This window comes from Pinus tabuliformis, chromosome 9 (genome assembly GCF_031772625.1).
Source record: "Pinus tabuliformis cultivar Carrire ecotype Pingquan chromosome 9, CPIR1, whole genome shotgun sequence".
Classification (NCBI taxonomy): Eukaryota; Viridiplantae; Streptophyta; class Pinopsida; order Pinales; family Pinaceae; genus Pinus; species Pinus tabuliformis.
In genome coordinates this window covers 295081211-295099354 of record NC_142307.1, presented here as the reverse complement: position 1 = coordinate 295099354, position 18144 = coordinate 295081211, and positions in this window count along the sequence as shown.

Below are 18144 nucleotides of genomic sequence, written 5' to 3'. Positions count from 1 at the left end.
TTATGTACGGGGTTAAAACCTACATTTGGTATCAGAGATGTTTTGGCTTCAAGGGGACACATTTGTTGCTGAGGGGTTTTTCTCGGGCCTGTGGTAGACCCTATTCAGTGGGAGATCTGCGAGATCGATTCTGGTGGTGAAAGAAGATGGTGAGCAGTGGAAGGATAAAGATCGAGAAATTTAATGGTCAGAGTTTTGAGTTGTGGAAACTCAAGATGGAGGATCTGTTGGTGGATAAAGATCAGTGGATCGTAGTAGATCCGGGTACTAAACTAATGGGAGTGACCGATGAAGAATGGAAGAAGTTGTAACAGAAGGCAAAGAGAACAATACAATTGTGTGTCTCAGATTCAGTGTTGCTGAATGTATCGGGGGAAGCTACGACGAAGGATTTGTGGGACACGTTAGGGACTTTGTACCAATCTAAGTCTCCAGTGTATAAACTATTCCTACAGAAAAAACTGTATAACCTGAGGATGAAAGATGGAGACTCGGTGACAGAGAATCTGAATGCGTTTAATACAGTGGTAAGTCAATTATCATCTGTTGATATCAAAATTTCAGATGAAGATAAGTTCATTAGTTTGTTGCGCTCTCTACCAGATTTGTGGGATAGTCTGGTTATTGCAATAGGTAGCAATGCAACTGCCTTGCAGTTTGACGAAATAGTCTCATCTTTGCTGGCGGAGGAGATGAGATAGAAAAATATGGAGAGCCAGAATGGTGATGCCTTGTTTGTACAAGGACGGTCCCAGAACAAAAACAAAAATAATTCATCGAGTGGGAGATCTAAATCTAGAGGGAGATCTAAATCTCCAGGAAAACCTGTAAAGGTGGTGTGCTGGAAATGCGGAAAGGAAGGGCACTACAAAAGGGATTGTAAATCTAAAGCTCCTGACAAAGGAAAGGGATTTGATGATGCTCCTTCTGTAGAGACGAAAACCACCTCAGATGAAGGTAGGGATGTGTACTTGGCTTCTTCAAGTACACATGTAGATCATGAGGCATGGTTGATTGACTTAGGTGCATCCTTTCACTTCACTCCCCATAGAGAGTGGTTCTGCGAGTATGAGAAATACGATGGTGGTGATGTCTTCTTCAGAGATGATAGGAAGGCTAGAATTGTTGGTCGCGGAAAAGTAAAGTTGAATTTGCAAGGTGGAAGGGTTAGAACACTTCCGGGTGTTCTACATATTCATGCATTGGCCAGAAATCTAATTTCTGTAAGCAAGCTGGATGATGCAGGTATAAAAATGGTGTTCGAAAAGGATACCTGAAAGATGGTTCGGGGAGCACTGGTATTGATGCGGGGAGTTCGTACTGTAACTCTATACAAGTTTTAAGGTAGCACTGTTGTTGATGGGTGCAACAGTTCTGTGGTTCTTGAAAGTGGAGCAGAAAATCTAGTGGTCTATGGAGAGAAGGCCATGTTGTGGCATCAAAGACTTAGACATATTGGAGAGAAGGGCCTTCGAATACTTCATGGTAAAGGTATGGTAGAAGGTATGAGTAATATCTCTCTGGATTTTTATTTTTGTGAAACTTGTGTATATGGGAAGCAGAATCGGGTGAGTTTCCCCTCTGGTGGTAAGAGGGAGAAACAGATATTAGAGCTTGTGCACAGTGATGTGTTTGGACCTGTGAAGGTTCCATCACTGGGTAAGTTTGTGTACTATGTATCATTTATAAATGACTTCTCAGGGAATACATGGATATATTTCCTTAAGAATAAATCTGAAGTCTTTGACAGGTTTAAAGAATTTAAGGCTTAGGTCGAAAACGAGACAGAGAAGAAGATAAAGGTGTTGAGGACAGATAATGGTGGAGAGTTTTGCAGTAAGGAATCTGAAGAATTCTGTAAAATGTGTGGTATAGCACGCCAGAAGACTACTCCATATACACCTCAGTAAAATGGAGTTGCAGAAAGAATGAACAAGACGTTGATGGAAAGGGCAAGAAGCATGCTCAGTGGTGCCGGGTTAGGACAGGAATTCTGGGCAGAGGCAGTGGAGACAACATGTTACCTGGTCAACAGATCACCTTCATCAGCGTTGGAGGATAAGACTCCACAAGAGGTATGGACTGGTAATAAACCCTCTCTTTCACATCTGAGGGTATTTGGATGTGATGCATATGTACATGTTCCAAAGGAGAAATGAACCAAGTTGGATAGTAAATATGAAAAGTGCATCTTTATTGGGTATAAGGATAGCTTAAAGGGTTATAAGCTTTGGAACCCAGTAACAAGGAAGGTTGTGTACAGCCGAGATGTGATGTTCAGAGAGGTAAAAGATGTTATTAAACATGAAGTCCAACCAAAGGAACCTGAGAAGATAGAGTTTGAGCTAAAGGAGGGAGAATTAGACTCTACAATAGAGGAGGAATCAAAAGACGAAGAGCCACAAACTCCAGGTGTGAGAAGATCAGTTTGAGAAAGAAGGTAGCCAGAAAGGTATAGACCATCTGCTTTTTATTCAAATTTTTCTTTATCTATTACTGATGATGATACAAGAACTATGAAGGAAGCAGTAGATTCAGAGGATGGAAAACTCTGGAAAGGGGCCATGGTTGATGAAATGGCATCTTTGCACAAAAATGAGGCTTGGGATCTGGTGGAGTTGTCGGCTAGAAGGAAACCCATTGGCAGCAAACGGGTCTTCAAGAAGAAGATAAATGCAGAAGGAAAGGTGGAGAAATACAAAGCTCGGTTGGTAGGAAAAGGTTATTCCGAGGTGCCAAGAATTGATTTTGGTGACATTCTTCTCTTGTTGCCAAGGTAGCTTTTATTAGATTACTTTTATTTGTTGTTGCTTCTTTTGATTTTGAGGTAGAACAGATGGATGTGAAGACATCATTTCTTCACGGGGATCTGGAAGAGGAGATCTACATGAAGCAACCTGAAGGTTTTGCGATGAAGGGTAAGAAAGAAATGGTATGCAAGTTAAAGAAGTCTTTGTATGGGTTAAAATAGTTACCAAGGATGTGGTATCAGAAATTTGATACATTTATACGAGGACTTGGCTTGACCAAAAGCAAAGCAGATCACTATGTGTATTTTAAATTAATTGGTGACCGTGTTATTTATCTGGTCTTGTATGTCGATGATATGTTGCTGGTTGGCAATGACAAAGAAATTATCCAGGATTTGAAGACCCAATTGTCCTCCAAATTCGACATGAAATATCTTCGTGCTGCAAACTATATTTTGGGCATGGAAATTAAAAGAGATCAGGCAAAGAGGAAGCTCTGGTTAAACCAGAGGAAGTATGTCAAGATAATATTGCAGAGGTTTACTATGCAGGATAATAAACCATTGAAGGTTCCTATTCCTATAGGTGTAAATTTATCTGCTGAACAGTGTCCCAAGACACAAGAAGAGGAAGAGGACATGTCCCGTGTTCCATATGCAAGTGTAGTTGGTAGCCTGATGTATGCGATGGTCTGTACTAGACCAGACATTGCACATGAAGTGGGAGTATTGAGCATTTTTATGTCAAAACCAAGGAAGGAGCACTGACAACAGTGAAGCGAGTTTTCAGGTATTTGCGTCGCACTAGTGATTATGGTTTGTGCTACCAAGGAAGACTAGGATTGGACAAAGTTTTGGATATTTATGGCTTTGTTGATGCGGATTGGGCTGGAGATCTGGATCAGAGAAGATCTACAAGTGGGTATGTGTTTAACCTATTTGGAGGTGCAGTCAGTTGGATGAGTAAGAAACAATCTGTAGTGGCACTATCAACTGCAGAGACAGAATACATGGCAGCCACTCATGCAAGCAAGGAAGAAGTTTGGTTGTAGAGATTGTGTTCAAGTATGGGGTTAGTACAAGGAGCTATAAGGATAGACTGTGATAGCCAAAGTGCAATTTTCTTGGCAAAGAACCCTTCTTACCATTCAAAGACAAAGCACATTGATGTTTAGTATCACTTTGTGAGGGATATGATAGAAGACAAAAAGGTGTTGCTGGTAAAGGTGGACACTTTGAAGAATACTGCAAATGCATTGACAAAATCTCTGAGCTCTGAGAAGTTCTCTTGGTGTAGAGAAGAGATGGGCGTTGCAGGGCTGGATAAATGACTAAACTCTCTTGTGGCCCCCTGTGGAAAGAAAACAACAAGTGGGAGAATGTTGGGTTGTGTTATATTATTTCCACGACTAACTCTATATTAGGTTGGGTGGACCTACCTATGGTTTTTCGGTCCATGGTTTTGGATGCGATGGTTTTCGTTCCATGGTATTGGATGCTTTGGCATGTATAAATATGTATTGTAACATTGAAAGGAAAATAATAAAAAATCAAGCTGGTAGTCCCGGTTTTGGGATCCGTGGGAAAATCTCTGTGTATATGTGTTTTATGTGTTGTGCTCTTGCATTGTTTATTTTCGGTGTTTTAGAATTTGTATGCAAGTAATTTCTATATGGGGTTAAAACCTACACGTTGCAGCCTATTGCAGTCGAAGAACCATTTCAACAATGGGACCTATATGTTATTGGTGAGATATTTTTACACTCATAAAATCAACACTACTACATTCTCACTACTATAGACTACTTTACATGGTGGACAAAAGAAGTTCCACTCAAACACGTGAATGATCAAGAAGTCATCAGATTCCTTAAACAAAAAATCATTTCCAAGTTTGACATTCCGACTTCACTTGTTTTTTACAATGCAATGTACTTTTCATCGTCAAGATTATATGATTTTGCATTAGAAAATGGAATTGTATTGAAACATTCATCTAACTATTTTACACGAGGAAATGGTCTTGTTGAGTCTACAAATATAAACCTCATATGCATTGTCAAGAACACCATTTTCTCTAAATAGAGGAACTGGCACTTCACTTTGGTGAATTCCCTATGGGCTGACTGAGTCATGCCAAAACCTTCTTTGAACATGTCTCCTTAGTTCCTGGTGTATGAAAAAGAAGCCATCCTACTCCTGAACATCTACTTGCCTTCCCTTAAAATTTCACAAGAATCCTAGGGCAAGCCATGCTTATTGGTTCAACATAGGATTAACACCCTTCACAAGTTGTAGGAAGAAAGGAAAAAAGAAAAAGAAAAATTTTCTCTTCATCAGAGTCATATCAAGAGATGGTTTGACAAGAAGTCTATAGGGAAAAATGATTTGGTGTGGGTGACCTGGTCTTGAAGTGGGAAAAATCCCACGAGGACAAAGATAAACACGCTAAGGTCCAATCCCTGTGGATTACACTGTTCACTATCTACGAAAAGCTTGTCCAACACACATTTTGTCTGCAATAACTAGTTGGGAAGATCGACTTTCTTCCTGTTAATGGCCAAGGCTTAAAACATTATTTTCAATGATGATCTAGGGTTGTGCCCTACCCTATGTACAGAGTATCTTTTCATGTTTGTTTATTTGTTAAGTCTTGTATTTCTATTTTCATTTATGTAAATAAGAATCATGTGTGAATTTGTTTTCCAACTTCCTCGCGCGTGGCTACAATAAAATGAGCCTTATGACACCACAAAATTTGGCTAACCTCCTCCCCTCCTTCTTTGTGTTGGTTATATATTTGGGTTGATGAAGTTCCGATAGAAAATATTGTTAGGCCCCTATACTACTAGTGTAACCCCTTATTGTTATTAGTACAACCCCCTTATTATATTGTTGTACCCATGTAGTCCCCATATTGTTATTATTGTTCCCTTACATTATTATTGTTATGTCAGCTCTGATTATATTATGACCTCTTAGACTCCTATATATAGAAAGGAGGTCTTGTCATTTGTATCATCCAAGAATCGTTCATTTGTGTAACGAAAAGGAGGTTGCCTCCTCAAAGAGGCTTATTTATAAGGTATTCATCTATCTATTCTATCTTTTTGTGAGTTGGATTCATAACATTTGGTATCAGAACTTTGGATTCTAGGGTTTCGCTACTCCAAACAGGTCATCGTCGAATTTTAGAAGCTAAAAACAAAACCCATTTGAGAAGAGATCGGTCTAAACCTCGGCTCCAAATTTTGGATCCTCTCGCAATACATTTTCAGAGATATAATCTGAGGAGGTTAGGGCTTTTGCAGACCCCTGAATTACATTCCAAATAGGTTAGCTTGGGAAAATCGTCATAAATTTCTCTCTGAGCATCAGATTGAAATTTCATTAGAAGTTACAGAAAGAGGACGGATTGTAGTTTTCGATGTATATTTTTCAGATCCGAAGGTCAAAATAGTGATACGTGGCACTTCATACAAGTTCGCTCTTCCGAAAAAGTATATAATCAGGTCATCTTGGGAGATTGTGCATAACTCTTTCTTGGATAATCCAATTTTGATAAGACTGGTGGCATTGGAAAGAGGACACAGAGAGCTACTGCAGATCACGCTTTTAGAACTTGAAGATCCAAAATTACAGAGTTATTGTTGTTTCAAGATCGAGCTCCTAAAATCAATAAAAGGCGATATGAGGAAGTTTGATGGCAAGGATCTGGTAAATTGGATACTACAGATGGAGCAATATTTTGATCTACATGGTGTACCACTGTTCCAAAAGGTATGTATTTCATCTTCATATTGAGAAACGGATCAACTTTTATGATATAAAGGGCTTTGTTCCATGGAAAATTTTAGGGCCGAATTTTCGCCCTTGGGCTAAATTAATGGGTTTTATATTTTTATTAGGCAAATATTTTGTATCATAGTACATTGTTACAAATCGCCTCAAATTTATTTTATAAAAAAATTAGGTATGGAGGTTAGCCCACCTTATTTTAAGGGAGAGGGTAAAAAAAGTAAATTTAGCCCTTGAAATTAGGAGTTACAATTTTCCATTCACCCTTATTTTCAAGAAAATGTATTTATGATAGTTATAAATAAAAATATAAATAGAGTGGAGGTATGGTAAATAAATAAAAACTCTTTTTATACTTACTCCAAAGGTATGGTAAATAAATAAAAATACAAATAAACTAGAGATATGGTAAATAAATAAAACCTCTTTTTATATTTAGTCCATAACCCTCTTTCTATTTAAGAAGGCTCACAAACTAGGTTTCATTTAAGAGAATCCTATGGACCAAATACCATATTTATAAAAAAGGTATTGTAAATTAATAAAAATATAAATAAACAAGAGGTATGATAAATAAATAAATTATTTTTTTTATATTTACTCCACATGTCACCTTATATTTATGAACATGCAAGCGTGTAAATAAATAAAAATATAAATAAAGTGGAGGTATGGTAAATAAATAAAATCTTTTTTTATACTTCAAAGGTATGGTAAATAAATAAAAATATAAATAAACTATAGGTATGGTAAGTAAATAAAAGCTCTTTCTATATTTAGTCCATAACCCTCTTTCTATTTAAGGAGGCTCAAAAAAGAGGTTTTATTTAATTGAATCCTATGGGGCAAATACCATATTTATAAAAAAGGTATGGTAAATTAATAAAAATATAAATAAACAAGAGGTATGGTAAATTAATAAAAATATAAATAAACAAGAGGTATGGTAAATAAATAAAACATTTTTATATTTACTCCATAAGCCACCTTATATTTATGAACACTCAAAAAATGTGTTATATTTAGGTGAAGCCTATGGGCCAAATACCATGGGCCAAATTATTATTAATACCATGCAAAAAAACATTATTAACCCTAATATTAGTATTAATAAAAATAAAGATGGCACATGGTATTGACCCATGGTATTCACATGGAATGCAACCTATTTAAAGGGGGGGAATTAAATTAGCATAGATCCATCTTTACTCTGGATCAAATATCGTGATATGCAAACTAACATAGAGTGAAAAAATATTTGATCCCTCTCGGGGCTTGGTAGATCAAGAGTAAAAAAGGATCTTGTAATTTAATGTCACTTAAACATTTTAACTCGGTTAAAATAAAAAAATAAAATAAACATCAATTATTAATTTTATTAATTTTTATAAATTACTAGTAGTTTTTAAGCTCCAGGTTTATGATAACCCATGGTATTGACCCATGGTAATACCATGGTATTCATGTCAACATAGACTATTTAAAGGGGAAATTCTATCAACTTAGATCCATCTTAATTCCGGGTCTGTTCATGCGAGCATAGACTATTTAAAGGGGAAATTCTATCAGCTTAGATCCATCTTAATTTTGGGTCTACCAAGTGCTGGGAGGGATAAATAGATTTCATCCATCTAAAAGTGGTAGATGTGGAGTTAAGATGGATATAGGTTGGTTTTTATGATAATGAAGATATTAAATAGACTTAGGAAATTATATTGTAAAAAAAATCTTAAGGTGAATGGTTAAAGCTACATTTAGTCACTTCACAAAATTTAGTAAAACATACCGATATCTCCATTAATATTGGTTTTTCTGATTTAACAAAAAAAAAAAAAAAACAATGAAATCTTAACTCTTTCTGCAGCACCCTCGCAGAAGAGAGATAGTCGCTACCCAGATTTCCCACCATTTTTCAAACATTCTCAATATGATATCTTCATGAAAAAGTTAAGGTACTGATTTTGGATTAGTTGTTTGAAAAATATGCTGGTTTGTACAACCTTTCATCTTCTATGCTATTCTTAGTTTGTCGTAATGATCTGTAGGGGTTGGGTCATTGCACCATATTGTCCTAAAAGGCGGAGATTGTGCACCAAAGGGGAAATTAATCCACATGTTACAATGCTGTTAAAAATGGTATGAAGGTAGTGAATTATGCTAATAAGAAATTTAGATTGGGAGAGACGTAATTAAATTTTATTATTTAATTGAAGATTTCCAATTAAAATAATAATAAATCTACATTTATATATTTATATATTGATTGGAAGGCTTCTCACAACGGTCACTTCTTTCCATTAGATCCCCTTCAAGCCTTTGTGATACCTACTACTTCATTATATTATATAGTTGGGGCTTGCTACTTGTTGGCATGTTGGGGTAAACAAACATGATGTGTTTTTTTTTTGTCTAGCAGTTGGAGTCTATGGAATAAGAAAGAAATTTGATAGCTTGGCAAAAGTGGTAGCTTGACAAAAGTGGTAGAGAAAACATTAATCTCTCCTACCATGACAAACATGGCCACTAAAACTTGCAACATTGTTTGTAGGAAGTGAAAATTATGTTTCTTTTTTCCAAACATGTATGTTAGTATATTATAGTTTAATGAATATGTTTTATTATTCAGTGAAAGATTTTCCAAGATCTTACAAGATTTTATAATTCAATGAGAGATTCGCCAAATATATATATATATATATATATATATATATATATATTAGTGATAAAATCATCTATCCTTTTTCCTATGTATCATGGGGATTCACCCATTTATTATACATATATATTTAGGGTGGTTCTTAAAATTTTCCCTTCTTTGTTCTCGTAAAAAACTTGTTACGTGGTCAATTTTCACGGAGGAAATGATAGCACATTATGAGGATACAAAGAGAAACACCTTCTTTAGAGCAACAACACAACAATCGGAAGAAAAAAGAGAAAAAGGGCTTTGCTACAAAGTGGAAAGAAAAATTATGGCAACAAGGAAGTCTACCCTTCACAACTATAAAGATGGAAGTGTTGTTTCTCCTAGTCTTCCACAACCTACAAGGGTTACACCACAACAATTGGAAGAAAAAAGAGAAAAAGGGCTTTGTTACAATTGTGATAACAAATACATTAAAGGTCATAAGTGTGCCAAGAAGAAATTATTTTACATTGATTGTGGAGAGGAGGAAGAAAAGGATCAAAAATTGTCAAAAGAAGAGTATATACACCAGGAACCAACCCCAGAGAAAGAAGAGATGAATCTGACCATATCTTGTAAAGCATTGGAAAGAATTACCACTCCCAAAACTCTCAAGATAGAAGGACATATCAAGAAGAAAAAGGTTCAAGAAGTGAAAGATCACATCGAGAAAGAAGAAATGAATCTGACCATATCTTGTAATGCATTGGACGAAATTACAACTCCTCAAACTATCAATATAGAAGGACATATCAAGAAGAAAAACGTTCAAGAATTGAAAGATCACATTGAGTCTCAAGAAATCAATCCAACCATATCTTGTAATGCATTGGAAGAAATTACCACTCCTCAAACTATCAAGATAGAAGGACATATGAAGAATAAAAAGGTAAGAGTGTTGATTGATTCGGGGAGTACCCATAATTTTATTGATTGTAAGATAGCCAAGGAATTGAATTGCTTCATGTATCCAACACCGGAGTGTCAAGTGATGGTTGCAAGTGGAAGAACCATAAATTGCTCTGGTAAGTGCCATAATATCAAGCTATCCATGGGAGAATATGTATTGAATAGCCCAATGCTTTCCATTCCAATGGGTGGTGCTGATGTTTTACTAGGAGTTCAATGGCTACAATCTTTGGGTACGGTAGCTTTTAATTTTCAAGAACTTTTCTTGAAATTTTTTTGGGAAGGAAAGGAAGTTGAATTGAGGGGTCTCGAAGGAAAACCTGGAAAGATAATAAACTCTAACAGCATGACAAAGCTTCTAAATAAATAAAAACGAGGTGTAATTGCACAATTATGTTCACTAGAGGATCCCACATTGAAATCATGTATTTCTCCAGATCTCCAAAACGTTTTGGACAATCATTCCAAGGTATTTGAGACTCCCAAAGGCCTCCCACTTATTCGTGATCACGATCATGCTATTCATTTGATTCCACGAAGTGTTCCTCCAAACATCAGGCCTTACATATATCCATATGCCCAAAGGAGTGGGAACTCATTCAAAAGTTGGAGAAGATCCCAGTTCAAACAGTATTGCGAGAACTTGACAAGGAAGGAAAAATCATATTGGAACCTAAAGCAGTCACAGAATGGAGAAATCAAAAGCTACGAAATAGATCAATTTCAGAGTATCTCATCAAGTGGAAGAACTTACCCGCTGAAGTCTCCAGATGGGAGGACAAGAATTTATACAAAAGCATCAAGAACTACTCAAGCGTTGAGGACAACATTTTTTAAAGGAGAGGGGCATGTTAGGTCCCTATACTACTAGTGTAACCCCTTATTGTTATTAGTACAACCCCCTCATTATATTGTTGTACCAATGTAGTCCCCATATTGTTATTATTGTACCCTTACATTATTATTTTTATGTCAGCTCTGATTATATTATGACCTCTTAGACTCCTATATATAGAAAGGAGGTCCTGTCATTTGTATCATCCAAGAATTGTTCATTTGTGTAATGTAAAGGAGGTTGTCCCCTCGAAGAGGCTTATTTCTAAGGAATTGATCTATCTGTTCTATCTTTTTGTGACCACTCATTAAAAAGCAAGGGATGAATGGAAGAAGGACAAAGAAGTGTGGCCACTCATTCAAAAGCTACAGAATATACCAATTAAAACAATATTGCCAAAACTTGAAGAGGAAGGAAAAATCATAAAGTTGCAGAATATCCCAATTCAAACAATATTGCCAAAACTTGAAGAGGAAGGAAAAATTATATTGGAACTTGGAGCAGTCACAGAAACAAGAACCCGACAGCTACGAAATTGATCAATTTCAGAGTATCTCATCAAATGGAAGAACTTACCCACCGAAGATTCCACATGGGAGGACAAGAATTTTATACAGAAGCATCAAGAACTACTCAAGCATTGAGGACAACTCTTTTTGAAGGAGAGGGGAATGTTAGGCTCCTATACTACTAGTGTAACCCCTTATTGTTATTAGTACAACCCCCTTATTATATTGTTGTACCCATGTAGTCCCCATATTGTTATTATTATGCCCTGACATTATTATTGTTATGTCAGCTCTGATTATATTATGACCTCTTAGAATCCTATATACCAAAAGGAGGTCTTGTCATTTGTATCATCCAATAATTGTTCATTTTTGTAATGTAAAGGAGGTTGCCCCCTCGAAGAGGCTTATTTATAAGGCGTTCATATATCTATTCTATCTTTTTGTGAACTGGTTTCATAACAGATATGATCTATTCGGAAGGAGAGTTTTGGTTAAACCATGATACCTGTACCTATTATAGAAACCTTATGTCATACTCGGTTCTTTATGTTTCAGTGTTTTCACACTTATCCAATCAGTGGATGAGGAAAAGGGGAAAAATGTAAACGAGCAAGCCTAAATCAGAGGTCTCTATATGCTTCTCTAAAGGAACAACCTCTCCTTCTCTCAATAAGTTAGGATCCATATTCCACCCATAAAATGAATAAGTTTTGATGCATAGTCCTCTTTAAATAAATAAATAAAGGTGAAAGAAGAGAAAGGCATCTTGCGCATAGAGGTGAGGCAAGAAACTCCGTCAGGGTACTGTCAAGGCTCGCTGATAGCAGAGCAATGTTTGTGTTCTTGTAGTGACTCCGTCGGGTACTATCCAGGTCTGATGTAGCGGATTAACACCAGAGATGAAAATTTATACTCTAAAAATACAAATCTCGCAAACTTCACTACCCTTTCCAACTTGAAACATTGTGATATTGTTGAATCTTATGATTGTGTTTAACCGAGCATGCACAAAGGGGACTATGTTTACTCACGGGGTAAGTGGGGAGATTAAAGTAATATGCAAGATGAATCAATACTCCCTGAAGAACTAAGACCCTGCACAAAACAGTCAACCAAGTCAGAGAAGCTGGAATTCTACCAATGTGTCCAAGTGTTCTCCCTACTACAACACCCTCCAAAATTTTGGCCTGCACCAAATTTCAGAACCTACCTTGGTTTGAGATATTTTCATTGAGAACATTGAAATCCATTCCATTTGTTTTCTCTAAGTGGTTTGGTACCTTTTGCAAGAAAAGAAAAATGTTGTCTTCTTACATGTTAGTTGTCGCACAATGTGTATAAGCTTGGTTTGGTGGTTTAAAGGGGTTATAATTGTAGGAATGATTTGATCTAACCATGTAAAAATTCATCATACTCATTCCCAAAGTTTTAATCATTGTTTCACAAGTGTCATAACAATCATCACAAAGTGTATCTTTAGTGTCGCACATGTCATAAGTTGTCGCAAAATTGTTGTTATGAGGGAAGTATGTTGTTGATCCAGGAGGATCTCTAGATACCAGTGTCATGGTAAAAAACTCAAGATATTCAAAGTGGCAGAAAATCAATTAAATTGACATTAGATCGAAATGCTCGACGCCCTGATTCCAACGGCGTGAACGACACTCCAATCCAAGTCCGTATGAGAAAGATAGAAGCATTACAAGTTTCAGGTTGACTTGCACATGTGGCAGGCTTAAGGAAGGCGCAATTTCTCAAGAATCCGACACCAAAGTCCAACCAATTTTCTGGGAAAATTTGTAGGATGATTAATTCGTCCAATAACCCTTAAGGTTCTAGAAAATTTATAAAAAAGGGTTAATAAAATTAAAAGAATAAAATAAAAGGTGGTAGGCCATGACCCCATCGCTCCGATGGAACCTTAAAAAAATTATATTAAAAAAGGGGCGAGCAGGCTATCAACCTCAATGCCCCTCCACTCACCATTTACCATATACCAAGGCAGAAATGGGGGGAGCGGGCCATCGGACTGACGGACCCGCCACCCATAAGAAACAATAAATTATATTGTGATAAAAATGGAAGGGGCAGGATTTGATCCCCCAACCCCTCCTTAACCACCTTTTTTTTTAACTAGCGCGCCACCTGTCCTTCTTGGGACATCTGGCCAAAAAAATTATATAAAATCTTATGCACAGTGTGTTTGGGAGGGAGCGCGACACAAATTTCGAGACAGCGGAGGCAGAACCGTGAGCAGGCTTGTGACAGGGGGTCGAACCTTGCCTAAGCACATTTTCTAGGGGGTCAGTTTTGGTCTAGTGTCAGAATTGGGTAATTTTTATATCTATTTCGCACCTCTCGGCGATAGGAACTCAATGGTGATGTCAGTTTCTACAATAGAGCTCTCCATTATTCGACCACTTTCCAGATGGGAGGTATAAGACTCTTTTTGTAAATGTTGATTGTACTTCTTCTTTCTCATGCCACTTAATGAATGAAGGCCTCCCCATTGATCGAGCAGGGCCCAGAGACGTAGTCCAATTTGGAAAAACTCTATTATCAAGTCTCTTGTCTTCTTTTCATGCTTTTATCTCTCTCCTCTTCTTTGATGTGCACATTAAATTTCTCTGGTTAAGCTGCAATTTATCCATGTAATTCTTTAATACATCTATAAGCAAAAGATCTTGGATCAAGTGGTATTAGAGCAGGTCTTTGTAGATGTGAATTGCATGTTTGTATGCTAACTAGAGATAGGCTCCGAAGAGGCGAAGGGAAACTAAAGTCTTTCGATCCCAAAGTGGGGCATGCACATTGAAGGAGAAGCATGGCAGATGATGAAGCTCATTATGAAGAGGAGTGAAATTACCGCAAAACCTTCTATACAATGGTAGAAAAGGTCGATCAATTGTTCTGAAGGCTAGAGAAAGCAGAAGAGAGAAAGCCAGAAGAACAAGGTTCGGTGCATGGAAATGGTGGAGAAGAACCCCCTCCTTCTCCTTACACCAGTGAAATTTCCTCTTCCTCTTCTCACCATCATCATATGAATTCAAGAAATGCATCTAAGAAAACTTTCCTTAAATTAGATGTCAAATTTGATCTTCCCATGTATAATAGTGAAAATAATGCCGAAAATCTTAACAATTGGATTAGGCATATTGAAGTCTACTGCAGAATTCAACAGATCGAAGAGGACGAGGCAAAGATCCAGTTGGCATCCCTTCCATTGAGTGGCACTGCTCTCGTTTGGTGGGAGAGAAAATTGCAGGGCAACACGAATCTAGGTAAACTTCTCTCCTCATGGTCAAATTTTGTGTCTGCATTGAAAAAACATTTTTACCCCTTGGGTTATAGGCATAAGGCATTAATAGAATGACAACACCTAAGGCAAAGCAAAGGTCCAAATGTGCAAAAATTTACTGAAGAATTTAAAAGAAAAGCATTGAATTTGAGCATTTCCTTAAATTTACCAGAGATTGTAACTAAGTGTATCTGTTCTTTACATAGTTACATTAGGCATTCATTATTATTATTTGAACCTGCTACTATTGATGAGGCTAGTTTGAAATCCATGCATCTTTAAAGAAGTGGGATGCACATGCAAAATGACCACAAAAAAAGAGCTGCAACAACCAAGAGGAGAGGGACAAAACCCTTTTGTACACATTGTGAGAAAGAGGGACCTGGTGAACAGAATTGTTGGAAACTTCACCCTGAGTTGAGACCTAAGAGAAATCATAGAAAGGAGAAGCAGAAAACCACCGCCACCATGCAACAAGATTAAACATCTGAGAAAGGAGAAGATGAGAAGGTCATGGCTATGGGTTTTGCAAGAAGTAGGCCCATTGACTTGGGGTCAGATTCAGGTGACGAAAGGAGGATTGCACCTCATGGAATAGCAACAAATGGACTCGTTGATCTGGGTTCTGATTAAGAAAAAAATTCAATAAATATTGTACCAAATATGGAAGGGGTACCCAATGTGGTAGGACTCCAGGAACTTGAGGAGACCAACCAAAACCTTCAAGCAGAAAATGCTAAGTTAAGGAAGCTCTTACGGGAAGCAGAGGAGGAGAAACAAAGGTTGCTATGCCAATTGCGAGCTAAGAACGAGACCTTGGGAAGATTGCAACCTAACCCCCTTGAGGTAAAAAATAGTTCTTCGATTACATGTACTTTTCCTGATGATGATTCCATTGCTTTTGAAAAGTATACTTCAGGTATCGGGTCCAAGCTCTTTAATAATATGGGATATCAAGGAAAGGGGCTCGACATTAACGGCCAGGGCATCATGAACCCCATCAAAGTAAAAGAAATTCCTCATCATGCAGGACTCGGTTATGTCAGGAAAGATGTTGGGGAAAGCTCCAAAGCAGTTAGTGATCAGCTAATGACGGATGACGAGACTTCCTCCTCCTATTCCAGTGATAGTAAGGGCTCCATGAACCCTTATCAGAGGAAGACCAAAGGGAAGTAATTTAGGAAGACCCAGAAGGTTTGGAGAAAGAAAAATCGTTGTAGTTGCTGCAACAAAGAGGGACATCAGGAAAGCACATGCCAAATGCTCCATAGCCAGAAAGCAACAATAGAGAAGCCAACCGGTGAAAATGCTCAAACACATTCATGGTGGTCCGTTTTATTAAGGAAAGGACATTTTTTTAATAGTAGTTTGTATGGCCTCGGTTTGTAAATCATGTGTTGCAAGTAAATGTAAAAGTGATGATGTGTTGCCATCACTTCAAAATGATACGATGATGTTTTTATGCCTTCTTATGAGTAGTTGAGGTATTGATTGTTATTGTGTAATCCTTGACCAAAGAGTGTGTGCTATAAACTCTTGGCAAGTGAGGGATTGTTGAGTCATGAGTGAGTGCAGAAGATGTATTAGTTTTGTGTGCAAATGATTGAAAGTGTGGTTTGGCGAGGACACAGGTCGTATGTTGAATAGTGTTAATGATTTTGGTGGTCCAAAAGCTCTCAATGGGGAGGATTGATCCAGGAGGATCTCCAGATACCATTGGCATGGTAAAAAATTCAAAAAATTCAAGGTGGTAGAAAGTCAATTAACTTGACATCAGATCGAAGTGCTCGATGCCTTGATTCAAATGGCATGAATGACACTCCAATCCAAGTCCATATGAGAAAGATAGGAGCACTCAAATTTTCAAGTTGACTTGCACATGTGGAAGGCTTAAGGAAGGCACAATTTCACAGGAATCCGGCACCGGAATCCGGCTAGTTTTCTGAGCAAACTTGTAGGACGATTAATTCATCCAATAACCCTTAAAGTTCTAGAAAATTTATAAAAAAGGGTTAATAAATTTTAAAAATAAGATAAAAGGTGGAAGGACATGACCCTCATTGCCTTGGTGGAACCTTGACAAAATTATATTAAAAAAAGGGGTGGGCGTCCATGACCCCGTCACCCCTGGAACCGCCATAAAATAAATGTATTACATGTGGGGTGGGCGGGCTGTCAACCCCGCCACCCCTCCACTCACCGTTTACCATATACCATGGCGGAATGGGGGGAGCATGTTGCACTAAAAATTGTCACCTTGACATTCTACAATTTGTGTGAGTCCATTACCACTCATACTTTCCTCCTTTGCTAGTCTAAAGCCTCAGTTCTTCATAGCAGGCCTTGAAAGTAAGAGAAAAGCCCTAAAAGTATCTAAAATGCTGGTTCCGCACTTTCTCTTAGTCTTACTTGCGGTCCTGCACCTAAGGGTCATGTCCCTTGCACACCTGACCGCTCTATCCTTGTGTTATGGGTGCAGACTCCTGTAAAAGTTAAAAAGGCGCGAGTTTATTCTAAAAAACTGACTTTCAGTCATTTCTAGAAGCTTCTGGAAGGAATCTTGAGGTGGCAAGTTCGCTCTCTTAAGGTTCATGCACTCCATACCTTAAGGAGCTAACCCCTTTATGTGAGGAGCTTATCCCTTTGAAGGAGGATTCTATCCCTTCATAGATGGACTTGTAACCTCCTCCTCTACACTATAAAATGAAGCATTGGGCTGGTTACTGAGGAGGTTAAAAGCTGAATATTTTTGAGGTGAAATGCTGCTGGAACTTAGTCTTCTTAGTTGAGCTTTTATGAGGAGAGATTACATACCTCTAAGATCTCATTTGGAAGAGTGCAAGGCTTGTCAAAGTAAAGGAAATTCTTGTTTCGAACCCCAGGAAGAGCTTGTTCAACATCAAGGCTGAAAAGGTTATAAGGTTCTTCTACTTCAAAGTTAATACAAATAAGTTTGTTTTTCTCAATAAGCTATTCATTAATGGTTTATTTTATGGATTCCTTGATCACCATAATAAACATGATTTATGATATTTGCTATGGAGGTGTTATTTGTTGTTTTCTTGTTTGTGATTGCAGGTCTTTAAAGATAACTCTTTCGAACGACCGAGGGATGACTACAACGAACAAGCGTTGGATCTAAGGTAGGATCGTTACACCTCTATAGTCTTTATTTGTAAATTGTATATGTTTAGAGAAAGATAGATTTGTTTGTCTGTTTGTTGCTAGATTATCTTGTGATACTAGGGAGATCGGTCTTGTTCGCAAGAACGATTTATCCGGCCAACAGAGCAGGCCATCGGACCACCGAACCCGCCACTTGTAACAAACAATCAATTATATTGTGATAAAAATGGG